The 22760-nt window shown below is 40.9% G+C and overlaps 1 long non-coding RNA gene across 1 annotated transcript in view; it reads right to left on the reverse strand.

Moving 5' to 3' along the window:
• LOC311436854 overlaps nt 1-15470 on the reverse strand; it is a 131157-nt gene extending 115687 nt beyond the window's left edge. The window contains exon 1 of the long non-coding RNA XR_014693128.1: nt 15413-15470. This is a non-coding gene — a long non-coding RNA (uncharacterized lncRNA). The remainder of the gene's footprint in view (nt 1-15412) is intronic.
• Nucleotides 15471-22760: the final 7290 nt, after the last annotated feature.

Genomic DNA, 22760 nt, shown 5'->3' on the forward strand with positions numbered 1-22760 from the left:
AAACATAACTTGCTGTATAGATAGATGGGAAGTGAATCAAGGCTGGTTAGAAATAATAAGCAAAGACAAAGTAATGGAGCAGAATGGCTTATAGCTCCACCGGGAGCTGCCCAGGAACAAGAAGTGCTTAGTACTGGCGTGAGGCAGAGACAAAATAAAATCCTTCTATTTAGCACCAGTACCCTTCACCTGGATAAGAAGGCAAAAAAAGTGCAAATAAAAAAAGACATCAGAATAACAAATAACTGCAGAGAGTCACTCCGGACCTATTCTGAAACAACAGAATACACTTTAAAAAGCAGTAAAACCAATAAAAATCCAGTCATCTTGAAAAAGGAGAGTCTTAGCTGCAATAAAGGCAGTCAATAAAGAAGCTCTCTCATTTAAACATCAAATGCACATTGTTTTGCAACACCTGTTATTCAGCCATAATAGCTTTCTTAACCTGTCAAAGTGTTTAAGCTGAGGAAAAGAAATGGGCCTCCAGCTGTGCACTTCGGTGGAGAAAGCCTGCGCGAAGCGATATTAGTTTAATGAAATGTGTACAGATTGTAATTGTGGTAATAAGAGGGCAATTCCCCGAGGGGCAGTAGGAAGGCGGTGAGTGCAGCCAAGCAGAAAACAGAAGCTGCAGACTGGAGAAAGAGACTGATAGCCTGCGTGCGGACCCTCGCTCTCCAACCCACTGCACCTCCTCCCCGGCAGGCCCAGGAGTGCCCCCTCCTCGGCGGTCACTTCCCGGAGAAAAGGCCAAAGACAGTCCAGTTCTCAACTAGGGAGCCTGCCAAAATCTGTAACATAGCCTTACAAATGCACATGGGTACGGAAAAGCAGGAAAAGAGACTGTCAGTGTCCTGGGAAAAATGAGAAGCAGCCCTTAGGTAGATGCAGAAAGAGAATCCTTGGACAACTTATAAACCTTTCCTTCCCTCTGTTTCTTGAGAGAACAAACACTGTTCAGCTTGCTTGACCACACAAGCTCAGCACAGCTTGTAACACGAGGCAGATTCCTCCAGAAAACCTGCCAGCTTGTGGCACGTCCCGGAGTTAGTCCCAGACAAAATGTCAAACAAACACCGCTCATCACAGCAAATACGGTTTACAAGAGCTTCTGAGCTATAAAGTCTTTGTCAGCTGAGCCTGCTGCAATAGTTTTGACAGTGCAATTCAATAAATCCATCCTCGTGGTAGTTTAGTCAGCCCAGTGTGTGTCACAGAGAAGCATCAGCTCCCAGGAGTATTTTCTTAAGGAAATGTGTCTCCAGATCTCGAATAGCTCAGCAGCCAGCAAGAATCACAGAATCACAGAATTTTCTAGGTTGGAAGAGACCTCAAGGTCATCGAGTCCAACCTCCAACCTAACGCTAACAGCCCTCCACTAAACCATATCCCTAAGCTCTACATCTAAACGTCTTTTGAAGAGAAAGCAGAAGCAAAGACAGACTTTTCATAGATGTGGAGTTTTTCAGGAAATATGGGCAAAAAAAGATACCTCTACTCCTTCCAGAGGATAGGTAAACCCTAACTGGAGAATGCTGTAGGAGGGGATATTATTAATAAATAATAATAACAACAACAACAGAAAGACCTGGGAGTCAGGCTATGTCAGCTTTCTCACTAGTTCAGCACTTCCTGCTCTTGAATCAGTGTTCCTGTGTGGGAATAAGGACCAAATACCTGGAAAAGCCACTACAGGACTGGAAGAAACTTCGGGTGAAATGACAGAAAGGGAATTGGTGGGAGATCACACAGGTCTGAAGAGTCACCAGGTCAGAGACGGAGGGAGGCTGAAGACAGTTGAAATATCAAGCCCACAAACTACTCCTGTCTATACCACAGGTTCATAAATGCACATACATGTATACATAAGCAGAAACAAAAGAATAAAAAAAATGTTTCAGAGTAATCTAGAGTGCCTTTCAGTCTGGGGGACAGCACCAGATAAACTCCAGAGGGCCCTTCCAAATTCTGTATTTTAGATTTCATACTTTCATGTAAATACAGGGCAGCAGAAAAGAAAGGAGTAGCTTCAGAGTTGGAAGCAGAAAAAGGTAGCAGTGAAATAAAGGAAGAATGAAATGGTCAAAGGAAAGGAAAAAATAATCACAAGAAGCTAAAATCAAAGTATGAGAGAAAAGGGAAAAAAATAAAGAAATTTTAGACTGAAAAATACAAGCACGAAAACCAAAATCATGTTCCAAAATAGCATCAAAACAAAGGAAGAGGCAGAAAATTTGAAGCATTTTATTTTGTGGGCAGAAATACAGGAGCTGAAAAGAGCAGAAGGAAAAACAGATACTAAGCCAAGTTCAAGTTTAATGCTGTGTTTGGAGTTGAAGGTGAGGAGACTTTTCATGCAGGGTCGTGATTCAGGCATAGAAGAAAAATATGATTCACCCAGATTCTCCTAGCAGTAATAAACACTATTCTGCCTCCTCACTTTCACAGTTGTTTTGTTTACCAGTGATATACCAGAAAAAAAAAAAATAATAATAATCCATAGCTCTATTAGATGGTTCACAGAATATATTTTTGTGCATGTGGGTACCTTGCCTGAGTGTTGTGCTGCTGTTAGTCAGAAAAGCAACTGAAAAATGTAAAAGTGTAGTTTGGAAAGCAAGCACCCAACTGAAAAAAAGTGGTATGGGGGTACTCAAAACTTTAAGTGGCAGGCTCAGCGACCAGTTGGTGAAACCCTTCCTGCCTCGCACTGCTCAGAGCACTGCTGCCTCCCTTTTATAGGAAACGTACCTGTGACAGGCAGCAGGAGAGTATTTCTTGTAGCTGCTGCAGGCAAATGCAGAGATATTGCAGACAGGGAGGGAATCTCAGCAATTTGTTTTAGATACAACTGGAAGGTTAACAAGGGCTATCATTGTTTCATACCTTCACGTTTCCAGCTCTGCGCACATTTACCTCAGCTCCCTGTACACAGGAACAAGCTGGAGCTGCCTGGTGCCATTTAGCGACATCAGTGAGCTGTGGACCTGTACTTCAGCTCCCTGACAGCACTTGAGGGAACCTTCTGAGGCTTTTAATTCATTTCCCTGATCGTAAGGAATAGCTCGCAATGTGAGGGCTATAATTAGTTAGGACAATGTTGAAAGCACAGCGATAATGTTCATCAGACTCAGAGCAACTATGCCTCCCCTCAAGTAAATGTGTGCCTTCGATACAGACATCACAGAGCAACTTACTACATGCCTCCAAAACCTTCAGCTGCAACAGCTCCTGACCCAGGGTAACTTGGGTGACACCGTTAGCTGAACATGTGCCATGAAAGGGACTGGAGAGCAAGGGAGGGATGCAAGGCAGTGCTCTGCTTCCCCATCCTGTGTCCCTTTTAATGAAGGTCGAGAGAATTGCTCAGGCTTCTCCAGCTGAGGCCTTCAGTTGCGATGTGACACCATCACCTCTCATCAGTCACATCTCCTTCTGAGCTGGGATGTCACGGAGAACAATGTGACTGATGCAACCTGACACACCATGTCACCGTGCCAGGCCTGCCAGCTGGGAAACTGAGATGTGGGGAAAAAAAAAAAAAAAAAAAAAAAAAAAAAGGCTTCAGAAAAAGGCAACTTATGAGGAATACACTTTAGGGAGGTTGTTTTGTTTTTGAGAAAGTTTATGTTGCCTGCAAAAACAAAAATAAAAAATAAAGAGCAGAAAAAAGAAAACTAACTGGGGACAAATCAGTGAGCAAACAGTCTACTGAAGGTGTACTGGAGGTTTAGGCAGACCTTCTGTACTGGAAAAAAGTACAAAGCAATACGGAGAGGTCTGTGTGCAGTTTTAGAAGTCAGGGATTCACCTTTCTGTCTTTCATCCCCGCTGAAAAGCTGTGCAAGCAAACTGAGCCTTTCCACAAAGGGAAGATTGGTGTCCCCGTGGACTGGTCTAACACATGTTCATACCACTCTTACTGCATCAGATGTGTTCTCATTTTCTGAGGTGAGAAAGCAGAGAAGAAACATTTGCTTATCTCTCCCTTGAAAACAATAAGATCATTTTAATTCAAGACTATGCATAATGATGACTAAGCACACACTCACATGTTTCTGCAGGATATATTAGCTTTGGGACTATGGAGACATTTGGGAGGTAGAGTTCCCACTGCTGGAGACAACCCCATTGCTTCTTCACCGCATGCTTGTGAAGAAGCTGTATGAGGTGAGAGGATTTACCTTGTGGAAGGTCTCCTCCTGCAGTCTGACCCTGTGACTAGACTTCTTCTGAGTCACAGAAGGCTCCTCTAATGGCATCTCAGCCGAAGTCACTTCTGACGCTAGCGCACAATTTACACCTCAGTCGTGATTTAATGTATCTAGGATAGCTGTATAGACAAATTTAGCAAAGCAAAGGCACAAGGACCTTCATTTAGCACCCCCAAGGCAATTTAGAACAGCTTACTGCTTTTATTTTTTCTTCATTTTTACATCTATCCCCAAATCCTGTTTTCTTCCAAGTAGCAACAACAAAAAATACCTGGACATTTGGCAGAGTTGCTACACTGCACAACCACACAACTGATTATTTATATATATATATAAAATAGTGGATTATTCACATCTGTTTCCACTCCAGTGTTAGTTAAGCTACATTTTACATATTGACCCAGATTTTACTAAATTCAGTTCCCGATTTTGAGCAAGAAGCTTTCTGACACAGAAAATGCGGTCATTGGGATGCCAGAGTAATCATCTGCAGACACAATATGGTACATATATTTGCAATTTAACAAGCATCGTGCCTGCCAATAATCACCAATACAAAAGCTTTCAGTTAAGTAAGATCTGCCTGAAATTCTGGCACATTGCATGTTGTGTTTTGTTGTTATTGCTTTAGCTAAATGCTAAATTGAATTTGGAATAAATACAGTTTGGGTGCCATTACATATTCTGGAAATTCTTATCCTATCAAGTGCCATTCTTAACAATCTGAGTTTCCTGATTTTCTAATGTTTGAATTGTGAGCATTCATTACCAATTGATTTATTATATGAAAATAGATGAAAGTTAAATGCTAGAATCAGCCTCTCTCTCTTCTTTTTTCCTCCGTAAACAGTGTTGAAACATGCAGTCAACTGAATTGTCCTCACCGGGCAGCCCTATCCTGGCAGGCAGGCATTGCTATCGAGTCCTCCTCACTTATCAGTTGGCTCTGGGCACTTTCCCTGCTGATGCCAATCACTGAGCAAGAGGGTTATGCTGACATCTGCCCGTCAGCAAGTCTGACTGTGTCTGTCTTCCAGGCCAATTTTTCTTCTCCTTAAATGTCAATTTGTTTAACCATAGGCTGGTCACAGCTGCCAACTAAGTGCCATGGTAGCATTTCCAATAGAAGACAAGGAAAAAACATCTATTAAACACTAAAACATTTAATTCTAGCTTGGCCTCAGGCTGCACCCTCCTCAGGGAGGAACCCAAGATGACTGCTCATTGCTGATATAAACACATTTTTTATTGCCTTGTTGCTCTTTTCCTTTATTTTTTGTTAATACCACACTGTAATTTGTGGATGACTCACAGACAGCAAGGGTGTGATAGAGAGCTCCCTGTTTCAGCGACGAGGTAGCTCCCTCCCTTTCACTAACAGGCTCCTGTGCAGAAGACATTCAGTAATGCACTTTAAGAACTAGGCCTTGACCCTGTTTGCCAGAAGTTAACCATCTCTTTTCCCAGTTAGACAAAAAACTAGTGAAATACTTAAAAGTTTAACCATCTGAACAGCACTTCTGACCTGCACTCTACTTTGAAATTAAATTCATGTTTACATTTAGTTGGCTGATTTCTTGCCTTTTGTGTTTGTGGAAGGGATGAAAAGTTAGCTCCAAAAGGTACTGCATATTAGCAGAATTACTGGGGAGGGGGGCAGGAAAATGAAGGAGCAGTGCAGATTTGAAACAGGCCAGTACCTTACAGACTGCATCAAGGACTTCCAGAACAAAACCCGCAATTGCCAGAAGAGGTACAAAGAGATGAGGGTTGTACCCTCTACGTGACGGAGAGAAGAGACTCCCACACAGTCCCTTCCTAGTGCATCATAAATCCCTCCTGAGAGGAGGGTGGCCCTCCAGCCCTCAGCACAGCAGGGAGACTGCCACTGCTAGTGACAGCATCGTGCGCTGTGACATGGAGCAAGTCACTTACATGCACTGTCACATTCACGTCGCTTACAAAGGTGACAGCGATCACGTGAGGCCACAGCTTTCACTCAGAAGCTGAAAGACATGATGAAGCTACAAATATTCCACTGAAGTTTCAAATAAACACAGATGCAAGGTTGTACATTCGGCTTCAGCCCTCCATTCAAGTTATTTTTGTAAATATAAATGTATTAACAAACTGATTACTAAACTCTATAAGGAGCTGGAATATTTAAAACTCTTCTGAAATTCACATTCACAAGCTATTGGTAACCAATACCTCCTTTGAATTTGAAGAAAAAAAACATACCCTGTAATTTCCATATCCAGTCAGAATAAAATGAATTGAAAATACTGTATGCTCACAATGATCTGCTCATAATAAAAGCAGGGAAAACAGTTAAAATGTAGAGGCAGAAGGAAAAACCTTGGTCGTGCATATAATGTCCAAATATCACCACTTTCTCTGATCCATTTTAGGATGCAAGAGACATATCAAAAATAAAGGACAGTGATTAGAGGCAGTTTGCTCTAAAGAAACTGAAATTCAGATCAGGTTTCAGTGTCCACATATCAGGCCCATCACCACTCTCATCTTACTCCTTTATCTTTACTGCTGCCTTTGAAGGAGACCGAAGCCAGCAGCCTGGATATGAAATGCTGCCTCTACACAGCCACACAGATTTGTGTTTCAGATTCATTTTCTCCTCTTTCTTTTCTGTTTATGCCTCTCTTATTTTTAATTTCCTCCTCTGTAAAAACCTACACTTATCTCAAGCTTCTAGCCAGCCAGATAATTTTTCAGTTTTTCAGCGTATTTAGCACCAGACTGAAATGAAAATTAATAATTCATTCAAAAAATGCGTATGCACCTGTAAGTACTACTGAGACTAGCAGATCCTATTGATGGCACGGTCTATCAGTGCTAGGCAACTGCCAAACTACGCCCCTAATGTAGCACTACTTTTCGAGTAGTCTGATTCATTCAAAGGCCCACAGCAGCCCACAGCACTCAAGCCATAATCCAGAGCCACAACTGAGGGCAAAATAAGAAGCAAAGCCACAGAGAGAGTGCTGACTGCCAGCAGACCTGCCTCTTTACCATCCCTCTCATTAATCCCCCCTTCTCTCCTTTCATTTCTGTCACTTCCCAGATTTACTTCACTTCTTCCCTTCTGGAACTTGGCTGTCTAAGACTTCCTTCCCTCATGCTCCTTTTTTTTTTTATTTTTTTTTATTTTTATTTTTTAATTCTCTCTCTTATACCAACAAATGCTCCATAGCAGACAGATTCATTCATCTCTAGCACCTTATCTGGTGGAGCATATGTTTCTTTTCTTTGAGGTCAGATTAACTAGTCCTTATAAATTGTACAAAGAAGAAATATGTGTTGGCAGCAAGTTCTGCTACTCTTAGCCATCATTTCTGTCCACTGCATTAAGCCAATTTAACATGCTTAAACGTGCCTTTTGTCAACAGCAACAAAAGCAAAAAGCAGCTGAACTCTAGTTAATAAATCATTTTCTGGAGGTAAAAATCTCCTGAAAATACTGCCAAGCAGTTACTGAACGTTATTCTTACACAGAGGAAAAATGAGGAGAAAGTTTCTGTGATTATAAAAAGGTACTTCATGTCTAAATTCGTGTATGTATACACAATGAAGTAGTTAAAAAAGAAGAAAATCATACTGAATTCCAGTATGCCCATTTAAATATGGATTCACCCATCCCCAGTTGGTCATATTTCCTAATTATAGAACCAATTCACTGTTATTTAGATTTGGACATGACTATTTCAAAATACCAACTCCTGTAACTTTAAAGTATGTAAGTCTGTGCGTGTGCATACATTAAAATAACATAAAACAATATGAAATATAAAACCCTTGAATCAAAATACAAGAAACCACAACATTTTCCATCAGCTTATTGCTTTGTCTATAGAAAATATTAAGAAAAAAAAAAAAAAGAGGAAAAAACAATAAATAACAAGCAGCTAAAAAGTCAAAATCTTTAAAAAACTACTATTAGGAAACCATCTAAATCATTACTTTTATGTCTGGGATAGAGCAAGTTTAAGTAAAAAGCAAATGAAAACAATAAAACCTAATTTAGTTAGGTGCGTGTGTCGATCTGCTTGAGGGTAGGAAAGCTCTGCAGGAGGATCTGGATAGGCTGCACCGATGGGCTGAGGTCAACTGCATGAAGTTTAACAAGGCCAAGTGCCGGGTCCTGCACCTGGGGCGCAATAACCCCAAGCAGAGCTACAGGCTGGGAGAGGAATGGTTGGAAAGCTGCCAGGCAGAGAAGGACCTGGGAGTGATGGTGGACAGTCGGCTGAATATGAGCCAGCAGTGTGCTCAGGTGGCCAAGAAGGCCAACGGCATCCTGGCTTGTATTAGGAACAGCGTGACCAGCAGGGCTAGGGAGGTGATCGTCCCCCTGTACTCAGCTCTGGTGAGGCCGCACCTCGAGTACTGTGTTCAGTTTTGGGCCCCTCGCTACAAGAAGGACATCGAGGTGCTTGAGCGGGTGCAGAGAAGGGCGACGAAGCTGGTGAGGGGCCTGGAGAACAAGTCCTACGAGGAGCGGCTGAGGGAGCTGGGCTTGTTCAGCCTGGAGAAGAGGAGGCTCAGGGGTGACCTTATTGCTCTTTACAGATACCTTAAAGGAGGCTGTAGCGAGGTGGGGGTTGGCCTGTTCTCCCACGTGCCTGGTGACAGGACGAGGGGGAATGGGCTTAAGTTGAGCCAGGGGAGTTTTAGGTTAGATGTTAGGAAGAACTTCTTTACAGAAAGGGTTGTGAGGCATTGGAACAGGCTGCCCAGGGAAGTGGTGGAGTCACCATCCCTGGAAGTCTTCAAAAGACGCTTAGATGTAGAGCTTAGGGATATGGTTTAGTGGAGGGCTGTTAGCGTTAGGTTGGAGGTTGGACTCGATGACCTTGAGGTCTCTTCCAACCTAGAAAATTCTGTGATTCTGTGATTAATTAAACACCATGTTATGATCTGCCACCATGCTGGTTATCCAAAAAGATTAGGAAGGACAGATAGGAAGGATAAAAGGAATCATGTTTTGTTTCGTTTTTCCAATCACCTTTTCTAGCTACCCTTTTCTTCTTCTACTATAAATAGGACAGTATAAGCAGTAATGTACAGAAGGTAGATTTCATACCAGGACTACATGTAGATGTCACAGGTCTGTATAATCACCTGTGTAAGCCTAGAAGGGCCCTTAGACATTGTAAACAACCAGGACTTTTAACCAATTTACCTCCCTTATCTATATTCCTCCAAAAACACTGTACAATAGACCTGTCATCAGAGACAGCTCCTACCTTTCACTCCATCCCCAGAGTGCACCTCATCCACTAAGGAAGAGTGGGTGGTTTTTAACGTACCAGTCTCTGGCCAATTGCTCAAAAACAGGAGCTCATCTTCTTGCTAGAGAGATGGAAATAACCTTCACCTTTATTTATTTATTTTGTGCAGCAAACACAACCCTAAGAAAAAGATACTAGGAAATTAGCTGAGAAGTTCAAGATACCATTTATTTAGAGACAACCTTATTCTTGCTGGGGAGTAGCAGAAAGTACGTAACATTAAGAAGCAGAAGAAATACTTAGAATACAGAGTTGTTGTGGCTGTGCTGTGTTTCTAGCACAGAGAACTTCCCTGGTTGCCAGACAAGTTGACGGAGCTGAACATACTGAACGTACATATCCAAGGCTGTATCGGCATCATCCAGATTATATGCAAGTGACCCTTTGAAGCATTTTTAATGTTGTTTTTTTTTTTTTTTTTTTTTTCCCTGTGTATTTTGATACAGTGCTAACCCTTCTTTCCTCCTGACATTACAGTGTATTTAATCCTCCAAAGGCACTTAGAAGAGAAATTGGGTCTTTATCTGCATTCAGCATTCAAGTTCTGCAACAACAGGAAAGCAGTGACTAGCATAAAGGCCCATAAGTGCCAGGTCTCTTTAATGTTTTCGTAAATGACAGGGATGTAGGACTAGCAGATGCTCTAAGGGTGCATCAGGCACAGTATTGCTAACTGGTTGAGGGAAGTGGTTGACCCGCTCCGCCCTGGTGCAGCCTCACTTTGAGTACAGCGTGCAGTTTTGGGCACCATAGTATAAAAAGGACATAAAACTATCAGAGAGTGTTTAAGGGACAGCCACGAAGATGGTAAAGGGTCTAGAGGGGAAAAGGCATGAGGAGCAGCTGAGGTCCCTTGGTTTGTTCAGCCCCGAGCAGAGCAGGCCGAGGGGAGGCCTCATGGCGGCCTGAAGCTCCCTCACAGGGAGCGGAGGGGCAGGCGCTGAGCTCTGCTCTTTGGGGACAGCAACAGGACCCGAGGGAACGGCATGGAGCTGGGACAGGGGAGGGTCAGGCTGGGGGTTAGGGAAAGGGTCCGCACCCAGAGGGTGCTCGGGCACTGGAACAGGCTGCTCAGGGACATGGTCACAGCACCGAGCTGCTGGAGTTCAAGGAGTGCTTGGACAGTGCTCTCAGATGTACAGTCTGATTTCTGGGTGGTCCTGCGTGGAGCCAGGAGTTGGACCTGATGCTCCTTTTGGTCCCTTCTAACTCGGGATATTCCATGATTCTATGATTTATTTTTTTTTGTAAGTACCAAATTAAATATATATTAAAAATAGTAATTAATGGAGTCTCACATAGGCAACTCCATAGAAGAACTTGTACTAGAATTAAAAAAAAAAAAAAAAAAGTCAGTGAAAAGCAAGAATCTGATTTCTTCCACATGCAAAGTAATTTGTTTTAAACTACGGTTGTTTCCCACCTCCACCATGGCTGTTTCCTTCTGAATTTGGAACAACGTTAATGGAAAAAGTAATGTGACTTCTGATTCTAAAAATTTTAGACAGTTAATAAATTTAAAACACAAGTCTGCCATTAACCATGTCTCCTCTAAGATCTACATCTCTTTTACCTTTTGTACATGTTTTATATAGGAAGAGGAGTAGTGCATGCTATTTTCAGCTGTTTACCATTCCTGTTCTAAAATGGGGGGGGGAATGTGATATGCCACCATCAGAGTATTATTCTCCTTTGCCATGCTTACTGCTAAGGGACACTTCTGGATGCTGTACGAGACTGAAAGCAACACACAGCCTTCAGCACAGGTTTTTACAAACTGAGATGAAACAGAGGCAGGCCTGAAATCTAACTTCTAAACATGTTGGGTTTTTTCCCCAGTTTGAATGCTGCTTTTACAATGACTTCTAAGGGGGATAAGAGTAAGGCTTCATGCATCAGAACCTGTGATTAGGCTGAGAGTGACTGTGATTAGCTTATTTGTCTCAAATTGCACCTATTACCCCCCTCTTTTTACAGCAGCTCCAACATAATTTCCAATACCAGATTTGCGAAGTCATCCCGACTCCAACGTATTTCTACACCTAAACTCCACTTTCTGCACCAGTATTAAAAAAACACAGGTTTACAATCTCATTTACTTTAGCACCTCATGCCTTTCTACCATTTTTTTTCTTAAATAAATAACCAAGCAAGCAAACTTTCCTTCCAATGACCTTCTGTGAATGGTATCAGCCAAGCTAAACCACGGTATTTAAATAGCTTTGGAGCCATAAGCAATACTCCCTTGGGTTCTGTGTGGCCCTGACCTTTACCAGACATTTTAACTCATTTACCTGACCACAGGCTCTCATCACATCCCCATGAAACCTAAGTGGGGAAGGATAATTGTCTGTTGACAGGCTCAGGACTACTGGCAAATTAGAATATTATTTTGAATTTAATAAAAATAAAATTGTAGAATTTTTGAGGAGAAAAAAAAGGAGGAAAAAAAGGAGAAAAATAATACTAATAAAGAAAAACACTCTCTCTTGACTGAAAGACATTTCTTGGACACCAAAAACTCCTTTGAAGTAACAGGCACTCAAATTCCTATGATGAAATTCCCCATAAATCTAGCTCAAAGATTTGGACAAAGATGACTTGATCTGCAGTTGAGGTAGTGAAAACTTTCTGCCTCAGAGGGAAGTGTTGCCAGCTCACTAAAATGACCAGAGAAACCGCTCCACTCCTGAACACTAGAATGCAGTACACATGATTGCAATAGCTGTGTTTTGGAATGAACCATCAAACTAACTTGGAGATATGGGAATGTAAACAAAATAACGTTTCCTTTGACTAAAAACGTCTTTTTTATTCCAAATCCCCCCACACACAGCCCCCTCAATGATGTTTTAAAAACTCATCTTGGTCTGGTTCAGATTCTGTTGTTTTTCATAAAATTGGAAATGTTATGCTACTGCAATGCAAGCATCAGAATGAAAAGATATCAAATCAAATAGCTCATAATTGATGAGTTACCCAGGGGGGAAAAGAAAAAAAAGTGGAACTCTGATGAGGTTCAGCAAAGTCCCACAATCATTGCTTAGCCTCCAAAATACCAGAGAGACTTCTAAGAGATATAACGATGCAAGGACAACCCCCCAAAAGTCAATTAGAAATAAGATTTCTATCCCAGATTTGGCCAAGCCTTTTGTAGCTTTTCACTTAACTAAAATACTTCACACAAAACTTTTTATGTAGAGTTCTGCATGGTATTTTGATCAAATGCAGGTATCAAATGTGCATAGCCAAGGAAAAAAAAATCAGAATATATATTTTTTTTTGTGCGTGTGAGATGTATTTTTAAATCAATACATAAACAATCACATAAAACACTTCTACATGTGATAGGCTCTTCAAAGATCAATACAGACAATTCCTAGATAAAAAATAGCCATTGTAGACTTAATGGTAATATATTTGCAGTGAAAACATGCAAAGTATTTCAAAGCCTACAACAAATAATTTTCCTTTTGTGCATTCAACCATCTTTAAAATACTAGCAGGAGAAAAGTGGGTAGAGACAAATATAGAGATGCAGTCAAAAAAAAATAAAGACTTGAATAAAGATGGGAAAAATAACCTCAGCTGTTTTACTCTCTCATGTTAAAACCTGCAAGTCTCACACAACTCAGCTTTGTTTAAAACAAGTCTCTTTACCCCTGTAACATATATGAGAAATCTTAGGTGGATTTGGAAAACTTGTGTCAGAGATGCATTTGGCACTTAGCTTTGGAAATTCAGCTTGCTTAGCAGGCTTCACTTTGAGCTTCCCATGGCCTGTAAGGGAGCTTTCATTTACATTTTCACTGCATTTCAGTTCAGTTCAATTTGAACTCTAAGGAAGATCTTCCATATAGTGAAAAATCCAGACCTGATTCTGAGGACAGCATACAAATACGGATGGCACAATTTTTTTTCTGTCCATCTCTTATTTTCAAACAAATGGGCTCACATATAGCTGACTCCTTCATGTGGAGCGTTGGTAAATGTGCTTCTTACATCAGAAAATGAATTTGTGCATGCCAGACATGCTCTGACAGAATTGCATGCATACAAGTGGAGACAGCTGACTAAAAAACCACAAGGCCACAGCAAACCCTGCCAGGCTATCTCTGTAAAAATTAGTCAGCATACGAAGGGATAGTGGCTGTGATATTAAAGCACTGAGTATTCTCCTCCTTTCCAAGGGTCAGCTGATGTCACACCTACCCAGTGGTGCCACTAATTACCTATGGTACCTATTCAATACAAGGTAGTTGTGTCACAAATGATCACTCTCATACTGCAGTTATGAGCTTATACCTGCTACACTCTGCAGTTATTTTTCCACACAGTAATTTTTCTGTATGAGGAGGAAACCCTTCATTTTTTTCTGAAATAGAAGGAAGGAGGAATTTGGCTAAATCTTAGTCGAAGAGCGAACGAAGATACCAGTATGGTCAGATACCCCCTTGCACATTATCTCAGCTTTATGTTCATACTCTTATTGGTAGCATACAGAATTATTTCCTAAAAACACCTTTTTAGAAGCACAGTGAGGGGAGAGAGTCCCTGACCAGGAAAGGACAAAGGGAAGTAAGATGGAAATGCTCTGCTGACCTTCAGAGAGCAAATAGACATTGATACCAATCAAACAATCCTCAGAGGGGCAGCTCAGGGCTCCTGAGGTTTTTACTCAGAGACAGAAAATCTGACATGGCTAATCTCCTGAAACACTCACTAATTATGACCTACCAGTGAGAGACACAGGCTCAGCTTTGCCCCTGAGCAGCAGTTGTAGTCTGGACTCTCAAAAGGGCCTGCAAGAATGTAGAAATGTCGGTGACACATCCAAGGTCTCCTGGAAGTCCCATCCATTTGCACTCTAAATATTCCATTCACAGTGCAGCCTCTTCTCATCTAGATCCATGAACTGATATTCCCAAAAATTCCATTACTTTCCCCTAAACTATATATCTTACTCGTGAGAAAAGATGAGAAATGAGGCACTACAGATAAATGGTGTTTAGCTCTGAAGGGAAATCATCTGATGCGGTTCTTCAAGAGCCTCAGCTAATTACACTGATTATCCAGATTGACAAAATTTCAGAGCATGTATCCACACACATTCACTAAGGTGTATGTGTGTATATACATGCATAAACACAAGAGATTTATTAAAATCTCTAACCAAACGCATTCCTGGATCTAGTTTCTTAGCCTTGATAATCTAGTTTGTGTTAGGATCTCCCCCCAAATGGCACAAAGACATAAATGACTCAATTCATCGTTCAGAAATCCAGACATCTCCCAGTACACAGGCAGAAAGTCACAAGATGATTTTCCCCACTGTGGCAACAAAATTGCAAAGATTAACCACAGACATATTGAAAAATCAATGTTAAGATAAGCATTTTAAGCATTTGGGCCTGCTTTTTAAATCTCGTTTCCATTGCTAGAGATGCAATTTTATAATCATGCTGAACTAAGACACGTGTGATGGCATTTAGGCACCTAAATGCCTGAACATCAGCAGACTTTCATAACCAAAAACACCTAACACTAGTACTTACACCCTCACCACTCTGTTCACTGAAAGCTTGTACTACATTTAACTACAACATGTTGTAAATTAAATTTACCCAATTGGCCAGAAACAAAAGCCATTAGGAAAGAGGTTTTTTTTTATGAGTTAACACCACTCAAAGCAACTCTAATCTGAAGGGACATGCAAGAGCACAACACATGCTTACATTCCTCTAAAACCCTACGTAAATTGAAAACATTGCAAGAGAAGTGCAACTAGCTGCAGGATTCATAACACAACATCTACAGCCTCCTCACAGGCTCTGGTCTTACCTGTCCCAGCAAAAACAAGACAAGTGCTTACCCTGAGGTACTCACCAAGCCAGCTCCTTCAGGGCTGACACCCTGCCTTCTTGGGGAAGGTGCTCAGCTCAGGTGGCCTCAATTCCCCGATCTCCCAACCTGCCCTTAGGAAAATACCTGCCCAGGTGATGCAGATCAGTGCCCCTCCACTCAAGGCTATCAATGCCACCTGCCATTACAGACTTGTTTCTCCAACTCTAAGTTTCTAAATTTTGGTTTGTAACCTTTAGCTACCAGTTTAAGATTATAAAATTTCAGCTACTCCTGATTCAAACCAACAAGCCAAAGGAGAGCTCTCTTATAATGTTCTCCTAAGCTATTCACCCGCTGTGAGTTTGAAAATTCATCCACAGACTGACAAATATTTTTTCCTGAAACTTGATATTCCCAAAAGGCTTATAATACTAATGAGAAGCTGTTAATGTTTAATTTTCCTTGTAGAGTGCAGGTGAGCAGGTGCACTTTAAAGCATAAAATGAAATATTAGAGGCAAAGTATTTCTTACTTATTATCAGAAGGTTTACCAGATTTAAAAGGTTTAAAAGATTTTAGCTCCACATTAGCGGGTATTTTGTCACTCTCCCTGAAGAGACGGTAACATTTAGCCAGGCTCTTGGAATAACCTTTAAGATGCTGCTTACAAAGGCACCACAAGGGATACTTCAAGATACAGAGGCTGGAAACTTTTCCTTGCTGATGGGAGAGGAGCGAGAGAGGGAGGGAGAAGAGAGCATGCGGAAGGTACTGTTCTTTATTTACAGTACTACATCCAAAAGGCTGGTCAGTCTAAACCAAGACATACTCCAGCTAAACATTTTAATTATGTCTCTTAGGTATTCCTCTTCAGGCCCTCAGAGCACAACATAGAAAACGAAGTCAAAGGCGCCAGGTTTAGAAACAGGAATGATCATTAACCGAAGCTAGAGAGACAACGCTGGTTCACAAAGTTTTTCCCAAAGAATTTCCAGTCACACAGTGCAGGGGGTTATACAAAAGAAACACCTGTATCAGCAAATGAGGTGTAGATAAGGAGGAAAATCAATCCATCCGCTTTAATATGGGGTGCAAATCTGTTCATTGCTGCGTTTTGAGTTGACCCACTATTCGTAATTCCAGCCATTTCTCCTAACCTGACATGAAACAAGATCTGTCCCTACAAAAGTAGTGTTGACAGCTAACTTTCACCTAGAGAGCCAACACTTTCACACAAGGAAAGGTTCGGTTGCTGATGAGGACCTATGTATTATGACTAAAAGGCATTCACTCACCCCCCTTAGGGCTGGTGGTGGATTTGACACTTATTTCACAGTTCACACAGACAGCATGCCTTACTTTTGGGTAGGCTATTTTAAAGGGGAAGAAAGAGTTAAGCATTTAACTCCCACACCAAAAAAATGACAGCTGCTTGCATGTGAATGTTTGTTTCAGAAACCATAGGCTCTTTCCCGATCTTCAGGTTTCAACAGCAAGGCACTTCTCACCAGAGGTAACCTTATCAAGGAAAACTCCAAATTAAATGCCAGTAATATCCTGAAAGTCCTGTTTACCAGAAAACAGGACAGATTTTTAAGATACACCCATACAGCAAGCCTCTGAATAACGTGATGACAAGGACAATATAAACGATGAGTTTAAACTGATGGTCCAAACTCTGTTGTATGTCAAATCATTTAACAAGGTCTATCCTAGGTTGTCTATACTTGGCATTAATAATCCGCCTCTAACATATACAAACAAGATCTGACTAATTTTGGCCAAGCCAACTCACCTGTTATCTTTCCTGCCAATGCCTACAGATTCTTCATGCCTGTAAATCTGTCCTGTAGAAGTCCATAAATGATTTAATGACAATTTGGGGAAGAGGACTTGGATATCCAAACCAGTCTACAAGTTTCAAAGTGACAGATGCTTTTTTGTGCTTCCAAACTACACCAGCATTCAGCTACAACAGAAAACGGGTGGACAATTTGGACACACTGGAAACGAGGCACACAGAGCACAGTAATCACGAGCAAAACTGCTACAAGAACATCAGTCACTCTGCCACTCTGGTGGTGTTTATGAAACCTCCCAAGCCCACTATTTTTTGACAGTTAGGGGTAGAGAGGTACAAAGGACTTGAGCAATCATTAGGTTTTAGACACAAGCATCCATCATAGTTAACATAAATGCAATTCCTTGGACATTTTTGAAAAATCTCTCTTTCCCCAAGCAAGGTAACAAACTAGGGGTTCACTTCAGAACAACCCACTCTCTTCCTTCCAACCCCATTGCTTTCCATGTAGCTCAGCTCTTCTGCACCTTGTGTTGCTTGCTTCAGTCTGTAGGACAAATACCATCAAATGATCCTACTCAGAGCATTCATTTGTGCTTTGTGGTCATCACTCTGCACAGGACTTCAATTGCCTTTTCATTAACTCCCAGCAGAACAACACAGCAGATGTTAGTTAGAGAAAATATTTCTTTAAAAACCCTTATACATTGATTTAGATAGGAACAAACATGTAATGGGAAGGACTTACAGTATACATCAGTCCCTTACTATTCATTTGTTTATTGCCACTGTCATTAAATATCATCTGATATTACTGTGATATTTCAAGTACAACTTGTTTTTTTTTTTTGTCATAATCACTGTCTTTTCAAACAATTCATGGTACTGATGTTTTACATTGGTCTCATGACTAGAGTTATCCACATCATTTGATAAACCTCTCAAAGGTTTGCTATTGAACAAGGTATTGAGGGCTCCAACGTTTTTATAAGACGTGGCTGTGGCTTTGAAAGAACATCGGTGCTTTTGGAGGACATTTGTTAAGCAGGCACTCATAAAAAATAAAAATACAAAAAAAAAAAAAAAAAAGGTGTGCAGTGATACATTACTGGCACAAGTGTTAGCTCCTGCTTGGAACTGCAGAAATCATTTTATACATACCCTTTTCCTTGGCACAAGGAAAGTATCAGGGCAGGTCAGTCTGAGCTTTCCTATTCTATATCAATGTGTGGCAATCGTCCAAAAAGGCAGGCTAACAAGCAGCCCAGAACACATTGAATTACAGCTACAGATACATGCAGAGCAGAATCTGGACACAAGCTATGGCTGAAGTTCTGCACAGATCACACATCGTTCAACGCTACAATTTATTTTCAAACATAACTGAGAAAACACCTGGGATAATTAAAATACACAGAGCAGAATCTGAAGAAGAGCACAGTGGCTATATATATATATATGTATATAGCCATATATATATATAGTGGCTATACTCATGAAAAGACTGACCTTTGAAAAATAGGGACGATACCTATACCCTTTCATTCTATCAGTGTCTAAAAAAAAAAAATAATCAGCTGGACTGTTTGCAAAATCAGTTTGAAGCACCCAAGATATTTATGTCAGCTTACTATAGTTTTTCCTCCCGCAAAACATGCTTACATGCTTATTTGGCTTGTATGACCCAGAACAATTATCTTGCCCACACTAGCTACTAGCCAGAGTGGGAAGAGAGCACCACACATACAACCTGTGGTTTTGCTCTCAAGGTCTGTTTGATACCTGAACAATCTAGGCCAGACATGCAGCGTACGTGTATTCTAGCAGCAATACTCTGGCGTGTTCCTCTGCCATCCAGAGAAAGCCTTTGTAAATCCAAACCCACCCTCTGGTGTCAGGGTTTCACATTATACCAAGGGCAATCATGCCAGCTCTTCTCTGGGAAATTTGTCAGGTTACTTTCCTACAAAGGGTAGGAAATTTTTTCCTTACAATACAGATTTTTTCCTTACAATACAGATTTTTTCCTCACAATACAGAATTATTCCTAGTCCTTCCTAATTAGGATGTGCACAAGTTGGATCTGCGAATCCCCGTGTTTTCCCTGTGGCCTATTTGCTGGATGCTATCTCAACAGCTACTTTGAAATTCACACTCCAGATACTAGTAGGCTACCTTGAATTACATCGACTGCCATAACATCAAGACACAGCAGAGGACAAGTCAGCAGTGTAAGAAGCAGCGGTCTTGGCAGGCCAGCTGTATTGCTGCAAGCAAGGGATTACTGTGCTCTATTGCCAGTTCTAACACCATTTCTCTCTCTCTTTGATCACCATTTCTGCCTTGTGCCTTCTCAATCAGGTTCATTGAGATGGCCCAGAAAGCAAAAACAGACCTTGGGACCATGTCCCCACAACAGAAATCCTACCCTGAGTCAGGTTAGGATGTGGGAGCACACACAACCTCTCCTTAGCCATCAACACGTGTTCAAAAATAAACAGATCTGACTAAGGACCCTGACCTGAATCTAGGCAGTGTTCAGTCTCCTACCACAGCTCTTATGAAGTGCCTCCAAGCAGTGGCAACTATGGGTACACCTTCCTTGCACAGGGATTTGTCAAGGTTTTGCATGGATTTTCCTCATGCATGGATTGCTCTGCGTTAATATCTCATCAGTTTGCAAGTCACAGCACACACAAAAAATAAAAAGAAAAAAAAAGAAAAAAAGAAAAACCACGCAGTCCAAGCTTTCAGACTCCACAGGGGATAGGAATTGTCTGAGTACAGAAAAGAAAGCCGCCAACATCATTTAGGAAATTAAGAGTTCTGAATATATTTTTCAAACTGCTTTTAAACATCTTTAATGTCCAAGAAAGTCAATATAGACTGGCCAGACAGAAAAGAAAACAAGCAAGCAAAACCCTGGAGAGTATAATAGAAAAGAATTGGGGAAAAAAATACAGCATAGAAGAAAACAAAAGATGTTTTTACCAAAGAACACTGCACATGAAGGGAAACAACCAGAGAGAAGCCAGGGACAGCGTGCTGCAACAGGACACGCAGCAGGGTAAGAAAAGGAGCAAAGCCGATTTAGGTAGAAAGCTGCATAAAAAGAGAAGTTGCTGTGACTAGGGAATGAATTGAAAGGCCACATGTCAATACAACAGAGCTTCAACATGCTTGCTCAGAACACTACCTGGAACAGAAGATGTAATGTACAGGATATAAATCAGTCCAGTTAAGGGAATAGTGAAATGGGTCACACACTTATTCCGAATTTAAAAGAGCCACTGCTACAGAGGTGTTGCAGTGTTGTGTTTTTGTTTTTTTCTCCAAAATGAAATACAAGTCTAAGTCTAAGTGTGCGTATTATGATAAGAAACGTGATGCTAATCAGCTCTTTAGCAGAAACACAGAACCACACACCTTTTTTCTTTAAGGTAGGCAACCAGTACATGCTGTTCCATTCCAGTAGGTATTGCACTCCATCAGTACGAGATTCAGCACATGAGACAGCACTACAGAAGGTAAAACCCAAGTTAAGGTGTGCATTTCAAAAAGTCCTATATCCCAAACTGCTTGATCTGATGTACTAAACAGGAAGACATCCCTGCTTCTTATTCCCTTTTAAATGCTTTCTACAATGTTATATCACAATGCAGCTGGATGTTCTAGGTTAGACTCTCAGCTGGCATAAATAACTGCAGCCTCACTGAAACCTACAACTTTTTAATATGATTTTTTCCCCCTGCCTTTGGAAGGAGGCAGCTGAATTGCATTTTGCACATTTGACAACTCACCCAAAACTTCCAGGTCAACTGGGACTACTGATATGTTTTCTTTTTCTCTTACTGTGCCAAATATCCTGCTTTACAGGCAATTAAGAACTTCATCTACAGCTGACTTCGAGCCTGGTCAGCCTCATATATTAAAACCATTCTTGTAACTCTCCCCCCACACACGCATAAAGTAATGACAATGTTATAAAATAGTGGCTGCTTTGAAGGTGACAAAGCAAACAGAACTGATTCATCCATCCACTTATTTTTCTATTCAATATGATTAACTGGCTGTTTGAGTTAGACTTCTTCATCTTTTTTCAAAGGCTTGCAGTGACAAGGATTATCACCACTGAGACTCTCCAGAAATGATTAAGCATTTATTACTGCTCCCTAAACCCAAATCAACTCTTCCACCACATCTTCATCCCACACACATACGCACATTTGCTAGCATTCTTGCTGGACAGAGGCTTTGGTATGTCCTCACGTCTTAACAACCACATTATTACTTACAGTTAATTGACAAGAGCTGCACACAAAGTCATTATAACTGTAAAGTATCAACATAGCATAAGAGAAAAAAAATACAATTTTCCAATAAGCAGCTGACTGTAACTTCTGTGAGACTACTGAAATCTTTGTTTCTCTCTAATCACTAAATTTTGGACAGCGTTAGATTTCCCTTTTCATTGTTGTCATTGTAGGATTTTTTTGTTTTGTTTTGTTTTGTCTTTCCCCCTCGTTCTCCTTCACAGAAATACATGCCCCAGTTAAAAAATATATATATACATTAGCCACAACCATGGGATAGATGATTCTTTTTACAGAAAGCTTCTAAGTCAGTTTATATTTGCATTGCAAATACTGATGGCCCTAAAGAAAATGAAGGGGAAAAACAGAATGTTTCTCCATGAGCAGCAGCAATTCATTACCAAGCAATTAGCTTAGTAATAAGTTCCCATTTCTCAGTTTGGGGTATTTCCTTGAATATTGGTATTATAATTACGATAAAAGTTGAAGGCATAGTACAGTACTCAACTGCTAATAGTCCACAAACAATTTGTCTTCGTGACAGACAGGAGAGGCTCTAATTACACTGAACATTTCAAGGAAAGATTGAATGTTTGCCAGACAACCCTCCATTGATTGCCTTTAAAGCATAGCACTGGACTGCTGAAGGGAAAATACAGATTCTTGGCTCCAGGTAATTAACTTTCATGCTGTTCTCTTCTTAAACCCTAATGAAGCCCCCTTGAAGTCTTCATTACCAAAGGGTATTTGTTAATAAAAGCAGCAGACAACCAGCCAAAGGTCCTATTTCCCCGTTCTTTATAAAATTCCCTCTACTACCCATTTCTCAGGACTCAGTAATGTCTTTGAAGTGAGTAATGATGGTCTGAAAAGTGCAAAGGTTGAGGGATACCTAATGAGACAGGACAAAGCAAGAATGAGGAAAAAGCTGGGACAGAAGTGAGACTCAAAAGGAGAGAGTGAGGGTGTTTGACAGAGAGACAAGCAGGAGGAAAGCGAAGGCAGAACCGTATCAGTATTTGGTGAAATGGAATTATCATGCAGTTAAACTGATGAAGGAAAAAGACCAAATCTTTAGAAATGCAGTAACCTGGCAGCTGAGTCTCGGAGACAGTCAATAAATTAAAGCTAGATTTTGTAAGGTAAGGAATAGGATTCCCAACTGACACCAGTGGCAGAGCTTCCAGGATGCATCTGCTCAGATATTTAAAGTGCTTAGTGTATCTGGCAGGGCTCGCCACAACAAAGACTCCAGTCCAACAACAGTGAATCCTCT

This window comes from Aythya ferina (assembly GCF_964211825.1).
Source record: "Aythya ferina genome assembly, chromosome: 4".
In the NCBI taxonomy this organism is placed as follows: domain Eukaryota; kingdom Metazoa; phylum Chordata; class Aves; order Anseriformes; family Anatidae; genus Aythya; species Aythya ferina.